General features: G+C 49.1%; 1 pseudogene; it reads left to right on the top strand.

Moving 5' to 3' along the window:
* The first annotated feature begins 624 nt into the window (after nt 1–624).
* Nucleotides 625–1,736, top strand: LOC131479274 (serum response factor homolog A-like; annotated as a pseudogene).
* Nucleotides 1,737–9,709: the final 7,973 nt, after the last annotated feature.

Below are 9,709 nucleotides of genomic sequence, written 5' to 3'. Positions count from 1 at the left end.
ACTCCTGTTCCAACAACAACAGCAACTAGTAGTAGTTGTAGTCTTCGTAGTACGATCTCTAGCACATCAGCCACAACCCACAAAGATAGCATTGATGATTCCTGCTGCAGTCGTAATGGTAATAATTGTAATATCTGTAGTAGTAGTAGTAGTCGGAGAAGAAGACATCAAGAACTGGAAGAAGAAGAAGAAGAAAAGTATAATGGAGTAGCTGCTCATACACATCCTGCAACAACTAGTACGCACTACGAACGCTTGACGTTGCTGAGAGGTCTGAACAAGACACAACATACTCACAAGAGCATCGACATGCCGTCAACACAAAATAGTAGCAATGCTAATAGTAATAATAACAGTATTACTTCTGCCACAACTATTTGTACGATGAGTACTACTAATATCACGAGTGGTACGTCTAATAATTTAAGAACTTCTGATACTGTTCTTCCTGTCTCTGTACAACCTTCAATTGTCAGCGCAGTATATAACTCTTCCAGTCCTACTCTTGCAAATACGTCTGCTGCTGTTAGTGATTTAAGATCCTCTGCTGCATGCACTGCCCACCGCTGTTTTCCTTCCTCTTCTTCTTCGTATTCGCCTACGTGGGAATCAAAGCTACTAAGCATGCGGCTGCTTCCTGCTGCTGCTGCTGAAAACAGGCACAAGGAAGAAAGGGAAGGAGAAAGAGAAAGAGAAGAGAACACCATGCCAACTCTTCCTCCTCCTGCTGCTGCTGCGAATAGCCCTGCTGCTGCTGCTGCAAATAGCCGTGCTGCTGCTGCTGCTGCAAATAGCCGTGCTGCTGCTGCTGCAAATAGCCCTGCTGCTGCTGCAAATAGCTCTGCTGCTCCTGTCTCTGCTGCTGTGAACGAAATCACGCCGTGTGTATCTGCTGCCACAAGAGAATGTGGAGAGAAGACGGTGCTGCCTACCCCCCAGGATGGCAACGTTGTTTTTTCTTTCGAGCAGCCAGACACGCAATACTTCTTTTTCAGCTTCTTCTACAGATGCTCGTGCTTCTTTGTTTCCTTGTGCTTCTTCGTTTCCTACTTCTTTTTCTTCTTCTTCCTCTCCTGTCGCATGTAGCATTGAACCACCAGTATTACGTGCATCTTCTCTTGATTCCTCTTCATTTTTTAGTGCTTCTTCTTCCTGTTCTCTTCCGAAATCGCTCGACAAAAAGACGATTGCTTGCATTACTAAAAATACTGCTGCTGATTCTCTTGCTCCTACGGCTGAAGCCACTCGCCAGGCGAAAACGACTGCAAAAACACCGTTGCAACATGGTGCGTCTGACGTCTCTGTGCGTAGTTATAGCCATGCAACGAAGGACGCAGCAACAACAGCAGCAACACCAGCAACAGCAACAACAACAACAGCAGCAACAGCAACAACAGCAGCAGCAACAGCAGCAGCAACAGCAACAACAGCAGCAGCAACAGCAACAGCAGCAATAACAGCAGCAACGGCAGCAACAGCAACAACAACAGCAGCGACAGCAACAACAACAGCAGCAACAGCAACAACAGCAGCAACACCAGCAGCAACAGCAACAACAGCAACAACAACAGCAGCAGCAACAGCAGCAGCAACAGCAGCAGCAACAGCAGCAACAACAGCAGCAGCAACAGCAGCAGCAACAGCAACAACAGCAGCAGCAACAGCAACAACAGCAGCAATAACAGCAGCAACGGCAGCAACAGCAACAAAAACAGCAGCAACAGCAACAACAGCAACAGCAACAATAACAGCAGCAACGGCAGCAACAGCAACAGAGATGCATTTTTGTGAGAAAGGTGGTGCTAGCACAAGGTCATCAAAACGCCGTGGTCGTACGCCTGCAGGTTGCTGGTCTGTCGGGGGTGGGACTAGCACCAACCGCAGCAGCAGCAACGGTAGCAACAGCAGCAGCAACAGCAGCAGCGACAGCAGGAGGAGCAACAGTGTTGTCAGGAGTCGCTCTGATATTATCACACCGAAGAGTTCAGAAATGGAGCGGCACTATCAGCAGCAGTACCCGCAGCAGCAAAGTGATGTTAGTGCTTACAGCAATAGTTGTAATAATAATAAGCGACAGCGATTAAATGGACTGGTAGGAGAGACACTAGAAGGAGGTGAAGTAATCGGAGCGTCTACAGGAGTAAGTGGTAGTACTGCAACGGGCCCCTCGAGCATTACCTGTAGCAGACATACGGCGCAGAGGAAAATCGTTGGGAAAGGCAGCAGCAACGCTCCAAGTGCAAGAGCAGCAGTTTCCTGGAGCAGATTTGCAGCAACAACAGTTGGGCATGTGGCCCACGACAACGAATGCTGCTGTTGCTTCTGTATCCGCTCATACGGGGAAACAGCACAGAGGCAGAACACAGGCAATAGCAGCAGTAGCAGCAACAGCGAAGGGCGCAGTGACAAGTGCTAGTCCAAAGGAAGGCGCTGCACCAGCAGCAGCAGCGAAGCAGGCAACAGAAGCGGCAACAGCATCAAACGCCACAGGGCCGATGACGTGCAACACAAGAGCAGCACAGCAACACCAAGAGCACAGAGATGTATGCGTTCTCATCAACAAGAAGGGAGAATCACTATCTTGTGCTTCACTGTTAGGCGCTACGAGGAAGACGATTTGTACAGTAGGAAGAGAAAAAACTCCTCAAACAATTGCAGCAGTGTATGATGGACATGCATTTTCGATTGAGAAAGGCGGTGAAGCGCTGACATGTGGAGACGTTCCAGCTGCGGTAGCGTTCGAAGATGCTTTAGCGGATGCTGCTTCTTCTGCTTCATCAGCAAGAGAGATGCTCCCCGCATTCTCGAAGCCAAAGCAGCAGAAGCAACCTGCGAAACAACTGTTGCATGCAGGGGAGTGTCTCAAGGAGCAGGACAGCTCGAGTGCCTTTCTACCTGCAGCACGCTCAACTCAGCAGCGTGTCTGTGATCTGAAAGTCAGCCGCAGTTCTGGCGACAGAGAACGCACGGCTACTGCTACTACTACTATTGCAACAACGGCAATGGCAGCAGCAACCGGAGCAGCAAGCGGGACTACAGCAGGCAGAATGACAGTAGCAGCACCGCAGGAAATAGATGATCAGTATATGCTTGACTGGACGGGGAACGCAGCCATGGAATTACGAGATTGTGGTGCTGCTGGTAGCTCTCTATTATGTTTCTGTGATTGGTATGAGCAGGAGGAGCAATTCAATTTGCCAGAGCATTACTCCGGGCCGTATGGCGAGAGGAGCGTGGAGTCGCTGCAGACGAGATGCATAGCGCGGAAGAGGACTGACAGGAGGAGAAGGTTAAGAAGAAGACTTTGGCTGCTGTTGCAGCATTATCTACAACAGCAGCAGCAGACGGAGGAGGAGGGATGCTTTCAGAAACAAAGACAGCACCGCTTTGACGCAGCAGAAGACTTCTGTCAAAAGCAGGAATACCATGAATTACTTAGGGGAATGGGAAAGGAGAAGCAGCGCCAGCAGCGCCAGCTTTACAAAAAGTTGTGTGTGGCTGTGAATGCTGCATATGAAGAAGAACGTGCGAAAGCAGCAGCGGCACGCATGGACGACGCCCTCTGGCGGCTGCTGCTTCCGTGTCCACGTCAACTCTCCAAAGACGCGCAGCAACTTCTTTCCGTTGTACACGGCCATAGGACGTCTTCGATAGCAATAGCAAAGCCCAACATGGATATACCAATAGGTCCGCGCTCGTTCTATTCGTGTAGTGCCCAGCAGCGTTTCCTCTGCAAAGGTAAACGTGTAATTACGCGGGGCTCGTGTGACTGCTGTGGTTGTGGCTACAGGTGACTGCTTTCTCGTGCTGCTGCTGCTGTTGATGATGATGATTAGTCCGTCTGCTGTTGCCGCCGTCTGATGACGTCGTAGCAGCGGCAGCAGCAGCAGCCGCCCCCCCGGCAGGGGGGACTGTACGAACACCAGCAACAGCATGCGAGCAGCAGGAGAGCAGCGGGAGAAGCGACTTGTGCTATTGCTGTCAGTGCGTCAGCAGCCATTTTCTTGTTGCTTGTTGTGCTACCGTTGCTTCAATAGTTACTTCCACTCTTGCTGCTATTGTAGTCAAGTGCTGTCCCGTTGGGTATTAGGAGCTTCACGTGCTGCTGCGGTTGTGTAATACGACTGTAGCCATGGCCACCTCCACCACCTCCCTGCTGCTACTGCGGCTGATGCGTTAGCAGTCGGATTTATAGCTGCTAGTGCTGCTTTCGATGATGTAACTAATAATAATACTGGCAAGACGTTTTCTCTTTGCTGCTGCTGTTACTCACGCAGGCATTGCTACTGTTGCTGTCGCTGGCATTGCTACTGTTGCTGTCACTGGCACTGCTACTGTTGCTGTCGATGGCGCTGCTACTGTTGCTCTCGCTGCTGCTGCTGCTGATGCCATAATGTTTGCCGCCCATTCTGCTGCTACCGCTGCTTTCGACAGCGAGATGCTTCGTTCTTGATGCTACTCCTGTGATTGTTAGGCATTCACATGCCCAAACTTCTCTCTTGCTAGTGCTGCTCCTCTTCCTTTTGCGGCTGCTGCCGCTCGAATGTTTGCAACGGGTTCAGTCTTGTGCTGCTGCTGCTGCGTCAAGCGAGGATGCTCTCAGAGTCGCTTCAGCAGCACCAGCTACTGCTGCTGTTGATACAGCACTGGTCACCCACCACCTTCCCTGCTCCTGCTGCTGCTGCTGGTGACGCCTTAGCAGTCGCATTCTGTGCTGCTGCTGGAGCTGCACGTGCTGCTGCTGCTGCTGTTGTTACAGCGTAGTGTCTGGGTGCCCTTCTTGTGGTACTACTTTGCTTGTGAGGATGCTCTAACAGTCGCATCAGCTCCTGCTAGTGCCGCTGTTGCTGGTGTTGCTCTGCTGCGGGTGCTGCTGGTGCTGCTGCTGCTGCTCCACCTCGTCCTCCTCATGCTGCTGCGAGTGCGCAGCGTTACCACTCCCCCTACGTATGTCTTAGAAGCCGTTCAGTGTTCCAGTGTTGCTCTTGCTGTTGCTCACGCTGCTGCTGCTTCATGCTGCTGTTGCTGCTCATGCCGCGGTTGCTGCTCTTGCCCCGCTGCTGTTGCTGCTCTTGCCCCACTGCTGTTGCGTGTGCTGCACTTGATGCCGCTAGTGCGCTTGCTGCCGCTACGTCGCTTTTTGCTGCTGCTGCTTCTGTTGTTGTAACTTGCTCGTCAAGTTGTGGAAAGCAGTTGTTCATCTATATATGTCTCACGTGACACTCTACTCTCAATACTCACAGAGAGTTTTTCTAATATAACTGCTGCCACTTTTTTTCCTGCAGGGACTATGACAGAAGACTCTAAATATAGAGACTCTGGGTATAACACTATCACTAGTGCTAATCAAAGGGGATCAGCAATCCCACTTTATGTGTCTTCATCACCTCTTCTAGATGAACATTCTCCTCCAACTGTTTCTTCTTCTTCTTCTTCCACTTCTTCTGCTCTTACTTCTACTTCTCCTTCTGCTTATGCTATTCCTTCTGCTAGTAGTACTACTGCTACTACTACCCCTTTTTCTACTTCTTCTTCGTCTTCTGCTCATCTACTACTACTACTACCACTACTACTTCTACTACTTTTTCTTCGAGTACGACTACTACTACTCCTTTCTCTACTCCTTCTTCTTCTGCTCATGCTACTACTACTGCTACTTCTGCTGCTACACCTTCTTCTAATACCACAACTACTACTCTTTTCTCTACTCCTTCTTCTTCTGCTCATACTACTACTACTACTACCACTACTTCTTTTTCTGCTAGTCCTTCTTCTAGTACAAGAACTACTACTACTCCTTTCTCTACTCCTTCTTCTTCTGCTCATGCTACTACTACTGCTACTTCTGCTGCTACACCTTCTTCTAATACCACAACTACTACTCTTTTCTCTACTCCTTCTTCTTCTGCTCATACTACTACTACTACTACCACTACTTCTTTTTCTGCTAGTCCTTCTTCTAGTACAAGAACTACTACTACTCCTTTCATTACTCCTTCTTCTTCTGCTCCTACTACTTCTGCTACTTTTTCGTCTGCTACTCCTTCTTGTAGCACTACTAATACTTCTCCTTTTGCCAGTCCCTCTTCTTCTTCTGCTGTGACTCCTGCTACGTCTTCCGCTACTTTTTCTTCTAGTACTATAACTAGTACTACTACTTCGTTTTGTACTCCTATTACTTCTGCACTTACTACTACTACTATTTCTTCTAGTACTCCTAGTAGTAGTAATACTACTACTCCTTTCTCTACTCCTTCTTCTACGTCTTCTCCTGCACGTACTACTACCACTATTTCTTCTTCTGCTGTTACTCCTCCTCCTACTGCTACTACTGCTTCTCCTACTGCTTCTCCTACTGCTTCTCCCTCTTTTGCTCTTTCTACTACTACTACTACTCCTTCGTCTACTCCTTCTGCAGTTTCTACTACTGCTTCTGCTATTCCTTTTGGTTCTACTACTACTACTTCTTTTCCTACCACCCTTTCAACTTTTTTTCATGCTGTTCCTTCTTCTTCTCCATCTCCAGCGAATTCGTCTTCATCGTCTTCTGCTCCAACTTTCTCTTCATCATTCGCTTCTTTTTTGGTATTTCCACGTGCTGCTGTGTCTGACCCAACTACTCCCTCTCCGGGGCAGACACCACCTGCTGTCAATACATTTGCTGTTACGCCACGTGCATTACCTCTCTCTACTTCCACCACTTTCAACATTGATGGAACCTTAGCAACCGCAACAACAAAAGCAGCATTAGCAGAAGCAACCTCCGCGTTAGCAACAGCAACAGCAATAACTGGAGAAACCGCAACACTAAGAGCAGCAACAGCAGCAACAGCTGCACCCGGAACAACACCAGCAACAATGGCAGCAGCAACAGCAGCAGCTGAAGCAGCATTATCAGCAGCAACAGCACCAGCAACAGCATCGGCAACGCCCGAACCCGGAGCAACACCAGGAGCAGCAGCAGCAACAACAGCAGCAATACCACCACCACCAAAGACAGCGGCAGCAGCAGCAGCACCAGCAACGGCAGCAGCACCAGCAACGGCAGCAGCAGCAGCAGCACCAGCAACGGCAGCACCAGCAGCACCAGCAACAGCAGCAGCAGCACCAGCAATAGCAGCAGCAGCACCAGCAATAGCAGCAGCAGCAGCGGCACCAGTAGTACCCCATTTACTGTCCTCAAAAGCAGGAATGCCCGCTCTCGACTCATCTACAGTAGTACTACCAGCCGCTGACAGTGTGGAGAATTCACTAATGTGCTCATTGACCCCTTCAGTTAAACTTCCTGATGTTCCATCAGCACCATATAACTCCCTGATGGAAACGCCGTTCGTGAAGACGTCTACAAGCTGGGATAGTAGCAGTAGCAATAGTACTAGTAAACATATTGAAACGACTGCTACAGTAACTTCTTCCTTGTCTACCTCTCCGCATTCGTCGTTCTCCTTATCCACTCTAAATACACCACAGATCGACATGTATAACGAAAAAAAGATCGTTAGGCTGTTTTCTGGTGATACTACGTCTACGAAGACCTCACCTTTGGCTGCTTCTTTTTCTTTTTCGAACTCGTTCTCTTCTGGTTCGTTTTCAGCCCCAGATTCACCAGCGATTAGGAACATGTGTAATAACGAGAGAGTTGTAAGTCTTCCGTGTGGTAGCGCGGCTTTCTCTGCTGCTGCTGCTGCTGGCACGCTTGACATATTAACAGAGAAAACATCACTAGCAGCGGGGGAACAAAGCACTTCCTCTACAAATGTGTACGGTAGCGTATTGTCTGCAAATCAGGCACACCCCAATAGTACTGCAGTAGCAGCTTCTTCTTCAAGCAGTGCCGCTCGTTGTACGACACCTGCTGCCGCTGCTGCTGCTGTTAGTGCCGGCCTCCCGGTGCATGCTTCGTTCCAAGCAGACGCAGATATATGGACGTCTGCTGCACATGTTGCGGCATCCTTTTTGACTGTAGACACGGTTTCTGACTATGCTGCAGATATGAGAGAAGATGTCAGCCCTTTCATGTCACCGTCTTATTGGAAGAAGCACTACTCTCACTATTCTAAGGCTACTACTAGTACCCCCTCACAAGCAATCGCCACAACAGTAACAGCAACACCAGCAGCAACAACAGTAGCTACACCCTCACAAGCAGTCGCCACAACTGTAACAGCAACACCAGCAATGCTGGCATTAACAGCAACTAGCGACGTCACTAATACTACAACAAGCACTGCTACTGCTGCCTCCTTACCTTCCTGTTGTTCTTCTTCTTCTTCTGTCACTGCTGCTCCTTTTATGACTCCTGCTGCTGTTGCGCTTGCTGCTGATGGTGGTGGCGGTGGTGGTGGTTCCACTGGTACTGGGGAGAAAGAAGATAGAATTGAGGAAGCGGAGAATTCCATGCAGTTCGCTATCACAACAGTCAATGACATAATAAACTCCCTATCAGAATTTCATGATGGAAAAGCCTTTCCTTCACAAGACGACTACGATGACGGAGACGAGGAAGAAGATGAGGAAGAGGAAGCCGATTTTGAAGACGAGGAAGAGGAGAACAACAGTATTCGACTGGAACCTGAGTTACTCAATGCTGTAATTGATGCTGCTGCTGCTGCAAAAAAGAGCTGTCGGTATAAGAGATCTCAACTCTTTTTCCTTGCCCCGCTGTTTGCTGGACGCAGTCACTCACGACAGTCTCCTTTTTTCTTACACTTCATCCGGTCTTCCTCTGATTTTGAATTACACGTGAATCGAAGCTCTGCTGCAAGTTGGTATGAGGACGGATATATGGCCGCTCTACAGTGCGAAAAGAATAATAGTACACAGAGTGCTTGTACACAATTTCATCGCATGCCTCCATCACATTCATATACAGCACCCCCAGATACTACTACTACTACTACTATTGGGGCGCCGCAACGTACTGTTGCCATTGACGATGGTGTATATACTACTCACTCCACTTTCCTACATAGTGAGACTGGTTATACTACTAGTACTGCTACTTCTACTACTAGTGCTGCCGCTTCTACTGCTGCTGCCGTTTCTACTACTACTGCAGCCGCTTCTACTACTGCTGCGGCCACTGCTACTGCTGCTGCTGCTGGTACTGCTTCTACTACTGCTGCTGCTGTTGCTTGTACTACTACTGTTTCTGCTGCCTCTACTGCTGCTCCACCTGTTGCCTCAGATTCATTAGATATGGTACCGAAAAAAACGCTCCTCCGAAGTTCTTCTTCTTCCTCTTTCTTCCTGTCATCTGGAACTTCTGTAGCAACTCTTCGAGACGGCAGTGGTGATGGTGGTGCTGCCGCTGCTCTCAAGAATACTGCTTCTTCTCCTCCTTCTTTTCTCAAACAGACTCCTCCTGTTTTAGTATCCCAGCCTACATACGACTTCACTCCCACATGTCTCGGCTGCAAGACTCAAGGAGGTGTAGTGACTTCTACCCTTTCTTTGAGTCTTTCCACGAAACGTACTGCTGCTGGGACAACGGCGCATGCAAACGCTCATCAAGGACGAATGAAGGAAACGACTACGCCTCTCGTCTCTTCTCCTCCTCTTCTTGAGGCTGCTACTGCTACTACTACCACTAATACTACCAATACGAGTACGAATGCTGCTGCTGTGGGGTTGGTGTTGCGAAACACAAATATGAAGTCATATCGCACACAGTTGTCGTCTGCAAGCCCCTCTGCATGCGCAGTGCCTG

The sequence above is a fragment of the Ochotona princeps genome, unplaced genomic scaffold (genome assembly GCF_030435755.1).
Source record: "Ochotona princeps isolate mOchPri1 unplaced genomic scaffold, mOchPri1.hap1 HAP1_SCAFFOLD_2347, whole genome shotgun sequence".
In the NCBI taxonomy this organism is placed as follows: Eukaryota; Metazoa; Chordata; class Mammalia; order Lagomorpha; family Ochotonidae; genus Ochotona; species Ochotona princeps.
Note: the sequence above shows the minus strand (reverse complement) of the source record. Positions and strands in the feature narration are given on the sequence as shown.